Here is an 18,235-nt window from a genome sequence, read left to right on the forward strand (position 1 = left end):
ACTAGCAAAACACAGATGTGATGGGTGGATTGCCTAAAATAATCTCAGCCACTGGTAGTTAGATCATTTGGCAATCCACTCCATCCTTTTAATTTGTCCACCTAAAATAGGAGCCAGCTATATGGAATACAGCCTTGGCTTGCTTCAACAGGAACAGTCCAGCCAATCTGCCATGCCAAGGCCATGTGAACATCAACACAAGCAACCCCAGATTGCCTTTGGCCTACTTGGGCTTCAGAATCAGGGTACACCTTGATCCTATGGCACTTTGAACATGAGCCCCATGCCTGCTCATACCCATCGTGCTTAGGGTGTTGCACTGAGGTAAACAAAAATGTGATGGATGGATTGCTTGAATAAATCTAGCCCAATAGTAACTATTCTGGTCCGCATTCAAGTCCATCATTGTATTGCCCATCATACCACCTCAGACAAGATCTAGCTATAAACAAATGAGCTATACCCCTGCTGCAATAGAAACAATCCTGCCTACGCTGCCATGCCAGATCTCCTCTGAATGGGAGAACAAGCAACCACAAATTAGTTTTGGTCAATTTCATCCTCGTCAGTAGGGTGCAGCTTGAGTCCTATCGCACAGTTACCAGGGGGGTCATGTCTGGACACCAGGCACATCCAGGACATCAAACTGAGGAAACTTAAAAGAGATGGGTGGATTGTTTGAATTAATCTCAGCCACTGGTAATGGCTCTGAGTCACAAGCCAGTTAGCACAGAACCCCACATCTGGTATTTTTAGTACTACACACAACGGGGGAAACAATAGCACAAGAACTAGAAAGCAGATAGAATAACAAGACTGGATGCGTAATTCTTGGATGTCACAGATCACGTTGACAGCTGTGAAGATAGCTTTGATAGAACCCTGGCCATTGATTTAACTGCATAGTTTGCTGTTTGGCATACAGACAAAGATTAAAGCTTGATAGGGCCAAATCAGAATGTCAACCTTCGGAAGCAGATGAAACGGGCACCATTTAGCTGTTCATCACAAATCATACTCCTAAAAGCCCCAGTGTCACATTGTTGAAGCTTAAATGTCCAACTAATTTGTTGGTGTCACATGGGAAGAAACCGTGCAGGTTTTTTGTTTTAAAACATCCCTAAGGCTGTGATGGTGTGTATGTGTTGTCATCCTGTGTTGTGCTAACTGACTTTTTATAATCTGGAATTTGGAATCCTTCCACTTCTATTGTGGAGTCCATTGCAGTGGAGCTCATGGTTTCCCACCGTGCCTATACTTGGGGAAAGTAAGGGCGAGCAGGGTAGGAATTAGGACTAGTTATCCGTGCTTCCCAACCCTACCCTTTCGCCCTCTCGAACTGCAGAATTTACTTTGGTGAGTGTTTCTCGTCTGTTTGAGATGGAAAGCAACACTGTGATGTTTAAGAGTCACCAATAAATCTTGCTTAAAACTAAAACTGGTTCTTCATTGAGTGGTGTGTTTAGGCACACAGTTGATCCATTCACTCTGTAACTTATCTTTGCACACATTCAGCTTTATACTAATTTACTGACTCATTCTTGCATTCATCCATTCAACCATCCACAATATCACACACACAAACACGTCAATCACGTTCACTGATAGACCTGTTTGCTTTGCCAATGCTTGTTTATTCTGAGACAGTAAAGTGCCACCCTTCGTAAATACACTTTGTCTTGCTCGGTGAAACACACATTTAAAGATTGTCTCATAAAGCTGCCAGCACGGATGCAAACGGGAGTATAATGTGGGAAACTTAAAAGAAATGGATATTTCTAAAGTCATGTGTGTTAGTATTTTCGTTTGACCGCAGCATCTGCAATGCCTGACACCATCAGTGCGGTCATTAAAACGTTTTTCAGAAGTGTTTTATTAGTTTCTTTCTCAACCACTAAAACAGCAGCGACATCTCATTAATTACTTTATTAAAAGGGTTCAACAGCGCTGCACTTCCGAAGACATTGGAGCATCTTACATAAACGAAAATAGCAAACCCTACTACTGTCCGGCGTGCCTTTTTCAATGTTAACATTTTGCAGAAATCAACCAAAATAGGTAAAACGAGTAAGTGAAAACAGAAATACATATTTAATCAAAAACATGAGGACAATACTCGGCGGAAGAAGAAAAGAGACAAACAATGGTCAAATTTAAGAGGGCAATTAGAACAACAGAAGGGGTGGGGGGGGGGGGGGGGGGTGTACCCCTATGCTCTTCTTTGCCGGTGTGCGGTTCCGTGGGGATCAGATGGGTGTGTGTGTGTGGGTGGGTGTGTGTGTCTCCCAAGCTTAGCCAACGACTCAATTATGAAATGGCTTTTGCGACGAAACTACATTTATATGCCCCAGGCTGGCTATCGCTCACAAATATTTGTTCGCCTTCTGCCCCATCCCCCAGAGGAGGGCTCCCTCGTTATGTCCTAGTATGACACTTGATCATTCATCGGCATGACAAGCAGCTGCTGTTAGGTTTGTGTGAGACCCGCGTCAAATAGCACAGTCTGGTACAGCTTTGTCTCCCCCTCTGCCTCTTCCCATAATGCCCTGCGGCGAATCACTGACGCACAGAACTAATGGGGCGTGCAGGTTAACAAACACATATGACTAGAATGTCATTGTTTGCGACAGTAAGGAGAATACGTATTTACGTCTAGCACGGTGCTAGTCTGTGGCGTGTGGGTATTAAAATTAATAGAGCAAGCAATTACAACTCCCTCTTCATTACAGAACAAGCGTTAAAAAACTACAGAAGGTCTATAGTCAAATCTCGTGTTGCCACTGGAGCTCCAGGCTGAAAACCATTTGTCTTTTACTACTAGCTTTCAGGTCAAATCACAATATATCGTGAGAAACGCAGGCTTGATTTCTGAATATTAAACAGTTTTAGGAAACTCAGTGTACACCAGGGCTTTGAAAACAGGATTTTAAGTGACATCGAATGTGACAGCCTGAGATAATATAGGAATCAACGTTTTCTCTTTCAAGAAATCTCTTCCCCTTTAAATTATCATGCGGGGTTTGTTTCATAGAAGGGGGAAAGTATTTGATAGCAGACAATCCTTTATAAATAAAAGCTGCTCCCTGTGTTTAACTCTCCCTTGAAATTTCAAAGTAGTTATCAAATACATACTTAATTTGCTATGTTGCAATTGGAAGGCGTCTACACTAAGGATTGGCAGGATGAATCTACAGAAGACCAACCCCCAGATTCATCAAGAACACATTTTGCTATTCCTTAATAGCGAAAAATACCGATTCGCTATTAAGGAATAGCAAAATGCTATGCATCAAGAAATCACAAAAAAAATTGCGATTTCTAATAATTCTTTAATTGCGACTCACAAATTGCAAGTCGCAATCAAGGAATATCTCCTCATTCATTCCTATGGGCCTAGAGGCCCATAGGAATGAATGGGAGGACAATCTCAATTTGCTAATCGCAATTAGCGATTCGCAAATTGAGATTGCGATTTCAAGGGTGCGGGGGTGTCCAAAGGACACCCTGTTGCATCCCTGAAATGGATGTGTGCACATATGTTGCGCATACACATGCCCTTAGGGCATGTGTGTGCGCAACACGAAACTTTGAAAAATGCACTTTAGTGCATTTTTCAAAGTTTTTGCAAATTACCATGAAGTTGTACTTCATGGTAATTTGCGTGCCCTAATAGCGAATTCGCTATTTTTTTCACTTTCATGCATTGCATTTAAGGAATCTTAATTTGAAATTCCTTAAATGCAAAGAATCGCAAGTCCAGCACAGAGGAACGCTGGGAGACACCGACGGATAGAGCGGTGCTCCTCATTGACCTGAGCTGCAGCCAGGTGAGGTGAGGCGCGAGCCCCACATCAATTGGATTGTGGTGGAGTATTCAAACCTGAAAATCAGGTGACATTTTCCTTTTATTTTTCTCACTATTATTACAGCAGTAGCACCAACTAGGTCCTGAAGACTGCATGGGTACTTCCTTATATGCAGAAACATGTTGACCACTCGCTGAGCAGATATTCTGTCAAATCTGCTTCTTACACTTATGTTTTTAGAGTTAGGAAGCTGAGAGAAACTATTAAAAACTTTATTCTTCTACTCAGTCTCACCTAATTTTATATTTCACTTGTCACTTTACTTGCACTGCTTTTTTGCTACTGTGTCCGCCTAACAGATTAGTACTGCAGGGTCTCTTTATTCTCATAGTCCTTTTCACGTTCTGTGTGACTGTGATGGTACCAACTCCTGGGTAAGGAGAACCCAAATGATGTCATAGTGGCGGTACAGTTAGACAACTGATGGGAAAATTTTCACCCATAATAGGTGCCTCACGTGAATGTGTTGCTTTATCGTCACGTGATGCGATGGATGAATGCAGATTCCACCCTTCTCTTATTATTTCATGCCAATGGTAGTTTGTGATTTGACTGATAGACTCCTAGATACCTTTTGGTGTATACTCATGTTCTTAACTGGGGCATGTATCTAGTATTGAGTCGGTAAACTAGCCCTTTGACCCCCCCTAAGTAGTTTGTTGTATAGTGTCCAAAGGACACCCTGTTGCATCCCTGAAATGGATGTGTGCACATATGTTGCGCATACACATGCCCTTAGGGCATGTGTGTGCGCAACATGAAACTTTGAAAAATGCACTTTAGTGCATTTTTCAAAGTTTTTGCAAACTACCATGAAGTTGTACTTCATGGTAATTTGCGTGTCCTAATAGCGAATTCGCTATTTTTTTCACTTTCATGCATTGCATTTAAGGAATCTTAATTTGAAATTCCTTAAATGCAAAGAATCGCAATTTAGCGAATTCTTAATTAGCGATTTTTGAATTTGGGATGATGCATCCCAAATGCAAAAATACCGGTCGCAAAGGGGCAGATTCTGAGAATCTGCCCCTTTGCGAGCGGATTTAAGCTTGATGAATCTAGCTGAAAAAAATCGCAATTTAGCGAATTCTTAATTAGCGATTTTTGCATTTGGGATGATGCGTCCCAAATGCAAAAATACCGGTCGCAAAGGGGCAGATTCTGAAAATCTGTCCCTTTGCGAGCGAATTTAAGCTCAAATGAATTGCTGATTGTGTAAATAGTCTTTTAATGTTGAAATAAAATGTAGGATGATCAGATCCGCACTTTCCCAGTCAAATCTAGGAGGTGTGAAATTTACATTTTACCAGCAAAGTTTTATGAAGTTTACAATCCTTGTAATTCTCGAAGCCTTCAAAGTTTAAGTAAACCTCACAAAAATTCAGCTGTTGGTAAAAAATCCTTGCAAAACAGTTTTTTGTGAGAATATTCATCCACTAAAAGTACGGTTTGCAAGGATTTATTTATTTATTTATTTGTTTAGCAGAACCGACTTTGCAAGATTTTTCTCACACATTTTTAAAGTTCAAAAACAAGTTTTGAGAAATATTTCACAAAATGTGTGGATGTAAAAGGTTCAAACTCCATACACCGCAAAGACTCCTTATTCAATTTGGACTAAACAAATCACTGCCCACAAACAACAGCATACACCAAAAATTCACATTAGAATTAATGTAAAAACCTTGACTAAAAGAATTTTCAAAATAGATACCAGGTCAGAATAAGGCTACGCTTAGCACCAGCATTCAACATGACAGTGGTGTGGCACAAGTCATTAATGTATCAGTTTCCAGTAGTATTGTGGGCACCCTTTCCCTAATGGTAGATTTTTGAGTGTGGCTGATGCCATCTTGATCCGCTCACAAAGTTTGTGTGTGCACACAAGAGTGTGTTTATTCCCTAAAAAGAGTGACAGAATGTTGCATTCTATTGTATAGGAGGTATGTTTGAGGGACAATGAGGTGCAGAGCCTGGCATAACTATTGACACAGTTCAACGCCTGATTGTTAGAGAGTCTGCCAGTGAGCAACGGTGTGCGTGGATAAAGAAAGATCTGCTCACGCGTTTTAGTTGTAGGCAAAGTGGTGCAGAGAAGATTCAGTGAGTGGGTACGTCCGGCAGAGCCACCAGCAGGCCTGGTACCTGAGACATATCTGCAAGTGATAGATGAGGCTGGAGATTGTAGTGAGCTAAAGAAACCCAAAGTAGTTGGGTTACAGGCAAAACAGTAAATGGGTATCTCACTGTGAGTCTCAATGGAAAGCTCTCCAACAAACTTGAGTCAGAAAGGTTTAGGTTGGGCTCCGTTCTTGTGAACAACGGTTGGAGGTTACCCATATCTGAGTAACTAGCTAGGATGTATCTAGAGCTGCCTCACATGGATCCCTGAATAGCCTATGCATCTGTGGGACTCATGTTGTAGTCAGGAAAATCAGATGTATGTCTAGCACTAAGGCAGATAATATGAGATGGCCACTCCGCATTCACGAGAAGGGTGGGAATATCTAGTCCCTTGGTGGTTCAGAAGAAACAGTGTTAACCCTTGTTCATCAGAGTTGGAGGTCACCAAGTTTAGGCTGTTGAGTGAATCAATTTGCTATCTGGATGGCTGTGGTGTTCATACATGTAATCATCCCCGTAGACCACAAGATATTCAATTTGACATCCTCTATTACAGTGAATATGTGGAATGATGTATTTCACTCAGCAGTTTGCAAGGAGTGTTAACCTTTTATATGGGTATATTTGTGTTCCCTGAGCTAGGTAGAGGAACTTATCTATATGCATTAAGAAGACAAACATGTGTCAGTCTACTGTGGGGTTGTATGTCATTATATTAAAGGTGACCTTACTGACCTAAAAATATTGGCCCACATGCATAAAACATTTTTTAAGTCGCAAGCGGTGCGATTCCTTAAAATCGGCCGTTTGCGATTCCAAAAGTGCTTTTTGGGATGCATCATGCAATTTTAGAAATTGCAACTTATTTGCGATTTCTAAAATTGCGATAGCATTTAAGAAATCTCAATTTTGCGATTTCTTAAATGCTATGCATCATTTGATTTGAAATTGCGAATTTTGAAATTGCAAGTGCAAATTACCACGAAGTTGAACCTCGTGGTAATTTGCGAATTTTTTTTTAAATGCACAAAAATGCATTTTTTAAAATGTTACATTACAGACACACATGTCCTTAGGACATGTGTGTATGTAACTTATAGGTAAAAGTGCATTTCATGGGTGCAGGGGGGGGTCATTTGGACCCCCCTCTCCACCCTTGAAAAGCTTTGTTGAATTGCGTTTTCAAATTGCGAATTCGCAATTCCCATTCATTCCTATGGGCATTTCAGCCCATAGGAATGAATGGGAATTGCTAATTCGCAATGTGAAAATCGAATTTTTTATGTGATTCGGTAAAAATAGCGATTTTTACCGAATTCCATAAAAAATGCAAAAATATTCATGCATAGGCTTTTGCGACTTCTAATTTGCAAATCGCTATTTTTCGCAAATTAGAAGTCGCAAAAGCCCATATTGATGCATGTGGCCCATTGCATCTACCGCATCATCTACCACTATATTGTCATGGTAAATATAGATTTACTATTGTTAATTCCACATCTACCTAGATTTAGCTTGCAATGTAGTGACTAGGTCAAAATCATAGATGCAATATTTTTGTCAAGTGATAGATCACATGCAATATTGTGAGGATACAACTGCAATGATCCAAGGAGCTGGACACAGGCATACTAGTCCTCTCCTATACAAAGCAGTGGGTGACATTCAGAAGAGGAAATAAGATGCTACACATTTGGAGGTACTGCTGAGATCAGACTTTGTCTTGGGATTGAGGCAGAAGTTCTCCTTGGCAATTTATTGTTATCAGTTAATCTGCCGACAGGAATGGTCTGGTAGGAAGAACCTCCAGTTAGTGGGCACATGCTATATTGGAAATGCTTTTTTGCTTCATGCTTTGTGTCTTTACATTTGCTGAACTGTAAAGGTGGCACTGGGTCATCCTCTAACTTGTCTCTCCGTAGGGTGTGTTAAGATCTGGTGCCTTCTGGACATGTGAATATCTTCAAGACTAGCCAGAAGCCAGTGGCCGGGACCTCGAGCCGAGAGAACAATGGGAGCAGCGAGCCCAGACCAGCAATTGGAGATCAGTTTGCTTGTCAGAATGGCAACACATGGGACAGAGATCTACAAAAGTTCCTCAAAATAATTAGAACTACTGGATAATACCAGATGGGAAAAGAAGGGCAAAGGCAGGGCCACTCCCCAAAAAGGCCTTGCGACTAAATATGATTTACAGGACGTCTCATGTTTATGATCAATATGTTAACTCCAAATCCTAAGTCAATATGAAATAAATAAGAATAACAAGACAATAACAAAACGTCTCCAAATAATATAACCACAGATCAACATGAGCTACTTGCGCCACCAAACACAATGCACGTAACAGACATAAAAAAAAGTAAGGTATCTCACAAGGCCAGACAGATAGACATTGTTTGTACTCCTAGACAAGTTTGGCTACAATGTCATCATTGGCACCATGTTAACCAGTACCCAAAAGCAACACATGTGCTCAAGGGCATCACTGTTCCTCATGCGTCCTCTAGGACCTGCTGTTCCTAAATAGAGCTGTGTTGTCGCCTTTTAGTAGGTTCCAGAACAACATTGTGTCTTATTGTGGGAAATATTGTTTTTGACTGTGCTCGGGAAAAAAGTAACCCAATTAAAAATTGACCTTGTGTGGCTGGCCAACAGAAATAACTATTTTTTTTTGTTTAAACATTTTGTTAGGCTTTTAAATAAAATTAAACATACTTACAGAAAACAATAATATAGGAAAGGCGAGAAGTGAAGGACATCACAGTAATTTCAGTTATCACGTTTCTGTCTATCATGAGAGAGAAGTATTCCTTTCCATGGGGTGGCATGAGCCATAATGTAAAATAGGTCAGATAATTGTCTAATTGAGCAATTTGGAATATTGACTATAGTATTCCTGTGGACAGGAGGAGATTTACTTCTCATTGAGAAAGGAAAATAAGAGAAGGAGAGAGAGGACAGAAAAGACGGGGGCGGAGAGAGAGAGAGGAAGGGGGGTCAGTGGTTCTAGATTGAGGGTTGGCAGGTTGGGGTGATAGAGGAGAGGGGGCGATATCCTAGAACTCGGGCAAGGTGGTTAGTTAGGTGGGTTTTGTTTGGATGTGAGAGTCTAATGGGGACCAGAGTAGTCTTGACTTATCATGATCATAATTTTGGTTGAGGATGATGTTGTCTGCACTCCTCAGAAAGCAAACCCAGGCCTACCAAGTGTGGCAAGAGATGGGTTTGAAAAATTTCCAGTCGCAAAGAATCATTTTGACACCCAGTGTGATCAACAAGTCAAACAATAGTTCAGTTGTGTTGAGTGGTGGGGCATTGGGGAGGGCCCAGGTGCCTAAGGAAATTAACACTGGATCCAGCGATGCCCTGCAGTGGAAGATGTCATTAATAGTTATTGCCTTTCCGGTACGATCGAAACAAGGGACAGTAAAAAAATCATGTGGTCCAGATCGCCCACTTCTGAGGAGCAGTTCCAACATTTGTCTGAATTGAGAAGGCCTAATTTGCAGAGTTTAGCTGGGGGTCCAAAAAGTTTTGTATAGTAACCAATATTTGCATTGAAGTATAATTAGAGATATCGTGAGTTTGGTAGCACGTTTCCAAATTTGTGACCAGTTATCAGTTAAGTGGGAATAGCCTTCCCTAAGGCAGGAGTTAGACCACTTCTTTTGATATTTCTGAATGGGGTTAGAAGCGGATTCTTGGAGAATCTTATAGGTTTTTGAGGCCTGGTGAGCATGAGCAGAGAGTGGGGCACGTTTTTTAAGGATACTTGGGTGTTGAGAGTTTATGAAGTGTTGGTTGCAGTTTATCACTACTTTGAGTTTTAGGAAGTTATAGAATTCCTTATTGGGAACACCTGAGGAGGCTTGAAGTAGGGAAAACGGGATGGGGTTCTCTTCGTTGATTACATCTTTGATGTAGGGAATATTGTGGGATGACCAGGAATGCCAGTGGAAAGATTTATAAGCAATTTCTATTAATGATTTGTGCCAGATAGATGCGTATGAGAAATGTTTGATTTGGATCGAGCAGTTCTTGTCCAGGTGTTTTATGGCAAGCATTGTATCTCTAAGAATGTTTTACAGAGTGTTGCAGTTTAATGTGGCCAATAGAGAGAGATGGCAGTGGGGTGAATGGTCGAAAGAGATCTATCTTGATTTCTGTCCATAGACGAGGTGGGAGTAGGGGGTTTGGACAGAAACAGTGTATGGATTGCTTAAGCAGGAATGTCATTTGCTTCGTACTGAAGTTGGGTAGGCCCACTCCTCCCTTTTATTACCTAAGTAATAGGATTTAGGAAGCAATTCTAAGATTTTTATTATGCCAGATGAATTGAGTGGTGGACTTGTTTAGACTTTTTAAGAAAGAGTCCGATAGTTGACGCGGAACATACTGATGATAAAGTTCACTTGTGGAGCAATTAGCATTTTGGTGCACTCTAGTCTTCCCCACCATGTCATGTGTTTGGGGACCAAGTATAGATCAGGTCTTGGATCTTTTTCAATAGTATATTGTAATATAAGTGCCATTGATTGAGGCACCAGAGTCTGTCCTGTTTTGGGGAATTAGTAATTGGAATATCCACTGAGATTCAGGCATGATCGAAAATGATGATAGGTTCAATCTTTGGGTCCAAGCAGGAGGTAGTTAGGTTCTAATTGGTGAGAAGATAGTCTATTCTCGATTGAGAGTTATGAGGGTTTGAGTATAAATAGAACTCATTGCCTGTCGGGCTGAAAAGCCTTCAGATGTCCGAGAGGTGGTGTGAGGTGGTTATATTTCTCATTTGTGTAGAGGGTTTCCCTGTTCTAAGACTAGGGGGTGACATCCTATCTAGAAACATGTTCAATGAAAGGTTAAAGTCTCCTCCTACTAGGATTCTAGAGCCATTTGGGATTTTTATGTAGCCTTTTATTCAGGTTGACCCAGAATGTGGGGCAATATGCTGTGGGTGCATATACGTTGATGATTACAAGTTCCTGGTTGTCTTTCATTATTTGTGAGATGACCCATTTACCTTCTGTATCATTTCTAAGTTTTATCACTTTAATATCTGGTCAGGTGAACAGGCCAGTTAAGAATACCGGTGGTGTAGGAGATTGTGGGCAATATCCTTATCGATTCTGGTCTCTTGAAGCAGGAGGATGTCTCCTCTTATGCTAGTATTCTACCATTTGTCTTCTTTTCACTGGATGATTGAGGCATTTAACCTTCATTTATAATATCTTAAGAGTGCCGCTAGGCATGTTATTTATTGTGGGGACTGTGGTCTAGGTTTGAGTTGCTTGGTGGGCAGGAGGGAGGTGAAGTTGTGCATTTTTATGTGATGGCCCTATGAGTTGGCAGGTCTAGCCTTGTCGGTTTGGAATAACCCCTGGGATGGAGAGGAGAGGAGAGCATTGAGGGGGGATAGGTGAGATGAAGGTGATAGGAGAGATGAGGGGGCATAGATAGGATAGAGGGACAGATAGAAGAAATCATAGAAACTAAGTAGCGTAACAATGCCAATGAGAGCATAAAGACATGAAATGTGGACACAGTGTTTGCCACCCCATGAGAGCTTCACTCGGGGGGAGTAAGAAAAATGCAGGGTGGGGATGTAACAGCCAGAGGAGAAGGTACTGTCCGGCCGTTGATTGCAGGTTAGTAAGCTGACATGTCTGAAGTTTTGAGCTCTCTTTTTCAGTATCAGTTTCAATGATCAAGCATTGAGCAATGACTAGTTAAGGAACATGTGATTCAATACATTTCCAGTTATGCGACATAAAAATCTCATTATGATATGTTTCATTTGTACTACAATACTACATTATGCATCATCTGACTGTTTCAACTATGCTATCAGATATTACATTTCATGCATCACATATATCACATCAGATATCAAGAAATGTATTATTTGAATTCCATGTAATACAGTTGAATCATTACATATCAGGATTTTAGATTTGATTTGGATTTGGTTGCCTTAGCTGTGATCGTTGGCAGATGGGATTCCCCACGTCGGCAATAGTGCCTAGGGGCAGAAAGCAAGGGACAGGTCTAGGTTGAGCGTAACATTATGTAGTAAAACATGTCTAATATCACATTGGTATAAATTTAGGAGTGCTGTGGAAGGAATAGTTAATATAGTACAGTCATGAGGCTAGCAACATGCAAAGTATTAAGAGCAGATATGTCAATTTATAGAGTTGTCCTAAGTATTGTTGGTGGGTGTTGCGTTCGGATGTGAATGTAGTAACTGATGTAGTTTAGGTGTTGGAGTGGTTGGCAATGGGATAGTTAGCATTAAAGTAGTTGTGTTTAGTTTTGATGTGTTCAGATAACAATCCCTGCGTTGAGGGCGATTTTGTGCTATATGAGTGTAGGAAACAGTGCTTAAGAGGTATGTGTATGTGTGGCAGTTAGGGGCTAAAGTTTATAATGCCGTCAGCAGTTGGACCTAAGTTGGGTGTTGGATGAGTATTGAGGTGAAAGTAGAGCATACGTAATTATCTCGTTACTTAGTGCTTCGATTCAAACTAGTATCAACACTGATCAACAAATGTTCAACAAGAGTCAACAGTAGTGTACCAGTACGAGGATCATAAGCGATAAAGTGAAAATGGGCTGAAATCCTAACATTCTCTACTATCAGGAGAAGAGATATCTGAAATGCAACATCATTCTTGCAATATTTCGTATTATTTGAGACAAGCAACATCATTTTGGCACTGTTCCGCATTATTTCAGGAATGAGTACAATGAAAATAGGGATTGAGTCTTATATGAGCAGGCAAAGAGAGGTGAGGAGGATGTTGAACGGTTGATGGACCATTCATAGATGGAGAGGGACTAAGAGGACGTCTCTTGTTGTTGCTGGTTCTGGATATAGGATTCAAGTTCAGATTTATCATTTATTACGGTCTTCCCCATGTTGGTAATTCTGAACCTGTCTAGTTAGATGAAGGAGAAGTTGATTTCTCCTGAAGACCATATCTTTGGCATAGTCTTGAGCTATTCCAATCTGGTTGTTCCATACCAGTGTTTTTGCTTTTCTCAGGTGTGATAACATAGATTCTGATTGCTGGAATCTAATTGGCCTGAAGAAGAGCTGTCACAGATTCTTTGCACCCGGTATCGGTCTGGTGAGCACTCTGTGCGCCCTTTCGATTCTAAGTGATCTGTTGAATGAGAGGCCAAGGGTTTGCGAAATTCATTGCTTTACAAAAGAGCTTGCTTTTCTGTCCCCACTGATAATCCGAAGATTCTCAGGTTCCCTCTTCTATTCCTATTTTCGAGGTCAGTGATTGTTCTGGAGAGGGTGTAGATTCATTTATTTAAAGTCTGGCTCAGATTTGTTTATCATTGCGGTTCTCATCCTCCAGCTAGCTTATTCTTGATTCGGAACAAGAACAAAGCCTCTCCACGGTATCCACTAAATATTGAGGTAATATATCCGACATATACTTCTGCTTATTCCGTGGACGTCGTGCCTTGTTAAATAAACGGTCTCTACTCTTTCCGGATGGGCTGATATCATGAGGGTGGTTTAAAATTGGTACCACCCTCCCTTCCCCGCTTTTCTACTCAGTTGCTATTATCGACCGAGAGGTCTTTCAGAGATTCCGACTTCTGTACACACTGAATATCTATCTGGAGGCGAAAAGCGACACTTTATTTACAGCCCGTTTGAAACCATTTAACTGGGTGTCCCTGTGTGTTTATTCGGACATCGGTACGCCTGCTGCATACGCCCCACTGCTAGCTATATGTTATTAGTCTTCAAGCAATATTCTTCGGGAACGAAGATTGCCTTATACCTTTATATTTGCGAACTGCTGCAGTTTAAGATGACAGCATGACTTTGGAAGTTACTTCAAAATTAAGCCCCTGCATACATAAAATTATTAATTGATGGACCACTATACTATATATAAAGGAGAAAAAAAGAATTGCTTTATCAAGAATCCATACTGACCTAGAGTGGTATCAATGCGCCCTAATGAAGGAGTTGTGGACACATGGTCCTTTTTCGAAACGCGCGTCGGCGCTGTTCTTTTGTTGTTATTTTTGCTATGTATATATATCTGTGTATGTTTTCTGTTTATTGCTTGGTATGGTAGTTGAGCTGTGTCTGAGAGGTTTGATTGAACTCGTGGGTTGTCTGGTATGAAATTGTTTGAATGAATTTTTGATCTTTTTTAATGCTAGTGTGCTTGTGGGGCTTATTTGTGAATAGTGTTATATAGAATGAAATGCAATGTATATAATGATGATGTTCTTCCTTTGAAAATGCAATGTATATAATGATGATGATGTTCTTCCTTTGATAAATTATGTGACAAAAAATGAATAAATAAGAATATAATTTTCTAAATAATAGTTCTGTGTTGGGACAATGTTGATATAATTTTCGGATATATTACCTCAATATTTAGTAGATACCGTGGAAAGGCTTTGTTCTTGTTCCTTGTTTTTTCCTGCCTCCCTCTCCCGGTAATTAGTTATTCCAGGGACCCTCTATTGTTTTTTGATTATTCTTGATTCGACCTTGGCTGTTCGTTTGTGTGTAGCAATTTGAGGTCATTATGCATGGCCGAAATTTCAAATTGTAAGAAATCATTGTTCACTTTGGCACTTTGTGCCAGTTCTTGGAAGGAGGACAGGTTGTGGAGAATCAAGTCTATATTTCTGCTGACATTTCTGATTGATAGGTGACTCAAAGACTGGAGGGTCTTGCTTCGCACTTTTGAGAGTTGCCTTCTGGTCTTTGGAATCCTTGTGGGCCTTTGATAAATTGGACGATCATGAAACACTAAAATACCTGAAGACATTTGACCTGATACTACTGCAAGAAACCTGGGAAGAAGCTGAGATAGCCCTTGAAGGCTACATGACACAAATCGTCCCAGCTACCAGGACCTCTCCCTTCGGCCACAGCTCAGGCGGATTGACGATCTTTGCCTCAATCCTCACAGTAGGATCAATGAAGGAAATAAAGATTAAAACCATTGCCCCCAACGTCACACAGGCGACTGTCATAACAATCAACACCAGAAAGCAGTGCCACCGCCTCGTAATAATCAACTCTTACATACACCCAAAGTGCAGACGGAAAGGTGCAAGTGAGCTGGTCAAAGAGACAGCAAGAATCTTGGACGAGGGGGAAGTTGAAAATCTAATCTTGGCAGGAGACTTTAATCTCTTTCTTTTTGGAAGCGCAACGGACGATGAACTGGTACACGAACTCAACAGAGCCTGGGGAATACCAACTCAGGCACGACCACCTTCAACTAAACAAACCAAGTGTTCGAACCAACTCCTAAAAGAATTAGAGCAATTAAATCTAAGGGCGCTGAACGGCCGGTACAAAGAAGACTCCCCGCCAGCATCAACCTACCACACGGCAACAAGTTCCTCCTACCTAGACTATACATTTGCAACTCTCCCTCCATTTGACATCATCAAATCATTTAAGCTGGGTGTTAGTGATCAAAGCGACCATCTACCACAAGAAATCGTACTAAGGATAATCAGAGAGAACCCCACGGAAGTCAGGGCATGCGCTACGTCCGAATATACATCAGACTTCAAACGCATAAAATACAAACAAGATAACATCGAAGAACTGTCTTTAAATGCGAAGGAGCTCTTGGTTCAGGGCAATTTGGCTGTAAACCCAATAGAGGCCTGGGAGTGGTATACAAAGACTCTCGGGATCAAATATGCAACAAAACCAAGGCTATCCAAATGCAAACTTCCCAAGTCTGCATCGAAAAAGACAAACATGCTGGAGATAAAAAGACTTAAACGGAACATAAAGCAAACTTTGAACCAACTCCGTACACAGCCTAAAAAAGAGCCTTTGCAGGACGCTCTACGCGGTTTAAGAGCAAGCCTAAGAAAGGCAATTTGGGAAATCAAAAGACAGGCGAACGACCAACTTTGGGCAAAAATAAAGTACGACTCGAAACTAAAAAACAGCGCTAAATTTTGGCAAACAATTCCCAGTTTGCAGCGGCCAGGCCACCAAGGAATAAACTCATACATATCAGAGGCAGCTTGGGCTGAGTATTTGCACAACCACTTTAACCTAACCGACGAAGCTAACCCCACAGCCCTGTTAACACAAGAAACAGAGAATAAAAAGAAGGACAACGAAAAAGAGAAGAAAGAACAAGGGTCTGGAAACCCCATGGAAAGTACAATGGGAAAAAATGACCGCAAGAAGAACGACGGGGCAAATGACAACGCCATACCAACAAGTTTCATTGGGGAAAAAATCAACATAACAGTGGATCGGATAAAAACGCAAATAAGGAAGGGGAAATCGGAAGGTGCACCAGGGCCAAATGGGATACCGCCAATAATATTTAAATACGATATCGATTTCTGGAGTAGTACACTAGCACCACTCTTTGTGGGCATACAGGAATTAGAAACCTGCCCGGAATCCTGGCAAGGATCAACCATAAGCCCAATTTACAAGCAGGGAGACAGGAGTGATCCTTCCAATTATCGGTTGATCGCTCTACTAGACATAGAAGCGAAGTATTATGCTGGTATTTTATTGGATGAATTGACATCTTGGGCGGCGTCAAAACACATAATCCCTGCAAATCAAACAGAGTTTTGCAGAGGACAAGGAACTACCACCAATCTCATGGCGCTATCTTTGCTGAAAGACGCGGCCAAAGCAGGAAAGAGCTCGCTGTTTCTATGTTTTATCGATTACAGCTCAGCCTTCGACCATGTGGACCGAGGCAAACTTTGGCGAAAGCTTGAAAAATGGGGGATACTGCAACCCCTCCTGAAGCAGCTAATTTTACTTCATACCAACACCTGGGTCAAGATTAAGCTGGGAGACGGGACGCACCTCTCCAGGCGAATTAACACCTTCAAAGGATTGAAGCAAGGGTGCGTCCTAGCCCCTACCTTGTTTAATCTTTTTCTGGCAGACCTCCCAGGGGAACTGGACAGCACAAAATCGCATGCCCCACGGTTGGGAGACATCACACTGTCCAATCTCCTCTATGCTGACGACCTGGTACTAATAAGTCGTACTCCCACTGGCCTTCAGCATCTTCTAAACACCACCAGCTCATTTTCACAGCGCAATGGATTAAAAATCAACCTAAAGAAAACAAAAACTATGGCTGTGAACTATAAGAAGGTCAGAAAAAATATCTGGTACTTGGACGGACGCAAACTGGACCATGTAGCGTGCTACAAATACCTGGGAGTCCTAGTAGACAGCAGAGGCTCGTCTAAAACGCAAATAGAGACATTACATCGAAAAGGCACCATGACCTCTCTCGCAAAATATTGCCAGACTATACCCTCGACCCGCTTCTCCAAGTACTGAGAGCTCGCCTTCAACCGACGCTAACATACAGGAGTGAGTCAACTCTCGGAAAAGACGCACTTACCCTCGACAAAGTGATCAGTAAAACGTACAGAACCATCTTTCGGCTACCTAGCCACGTATCTCCTGCCCAAATCCGTCTGGAGTTCGGGGTTCAAAAACAGACAGTGGAAAGAAGGGGCAGCTTCATAAAATGTTGGCACAAGATCAGAAACGCAGAGCAGGGCACCTTAAGTGCCCACCTCTGGATCGAGCTGCAGCGACGAGAACGATCTTATGCAAGGAAGTACTTGACGGAATCATTAGAAAGTCTTGAACTGACTAACCTCTGGAATACTCCAGTAGATCACAAACGTTTTAAAAAGCTAGTGACAAAGGTTACAAAAATAACATCGCTATTAGAAGACAAGGAAACTCTAGCAAAAAGGGCACATGGATGGACAGTCCTAAATGATTACAAAATATTAAAGACCCAAGCGTACATGGACCATGGATTTAAACAGAAGACCAAAGAAATTTTTTTAAAGCTGCGTCTCGGTATAGTACCAATTCGCCCTCATTTGGCCCCATGGAAAAGGAATCGGGATGATAAAACCTGCCGACTCTGCAGTGCAGGACCCGAAGATTTAATCCATATAATTTGTATCTGCCCAACCTTAATGGACAAAAGGAGATCCTTACTTCGCGTAATATGGAACCAGAAGGGTATTAGAACTTGCAGACAGGCAGTTAAACTATGTTTTAACCCGCAGGAGACCCAATTGAACTGCCGATTTACAAAATTCTTTGACGTCTTGGCGGAGAGAATTAAGCAGACACAAAAGGAGGAAACTGAGTAACAGACAGACAGTGCCTCTGAGTATAAAACCTTGGGTCCACAGCTCCAACGAAC

At 41.5% G+C, this 18,235-nt stretch overlaps 1 long non-coding RNA gene across 1 annotated transcript in view; it reads left to right on the plus strand.

Annotated features, from left to right (window-relative positions):
- LOC144783104 (uncharacterized) overlaps positions 1 to 8,489 on the plus strand; it is a 51,885-nt gene extending 43,396 nt beyond the window's left edge. Inside the window, exon 3 of the long non-coding RNA XR_013601403.1 lies at positions 7,913 to 8,489. This is a non-coding gene — a long non-coding RNA (uncharacterized LOC144783104). The remainder of the gene's footprint in view (positions 1 to 7,912) is intronic.
- The last annotated feature ends 9,746 nt before the right edge of the window (positions 8,490 to 18,235 follow it).

This window comes from Lissotriton helveticus, chromosome 9 (genome assembly GCF_964261635.1).
Source record: "Lissotriton helveticus chromosome 9, aLisHel1.1, whole genome shotgun sequence".
Classification (NCBI taxonomy): Eukaryota; Metazoa; Chordata; class Amphibia; order Caudata; family Salamandridae; genus Lissotriton; species Lissotriton helveticus.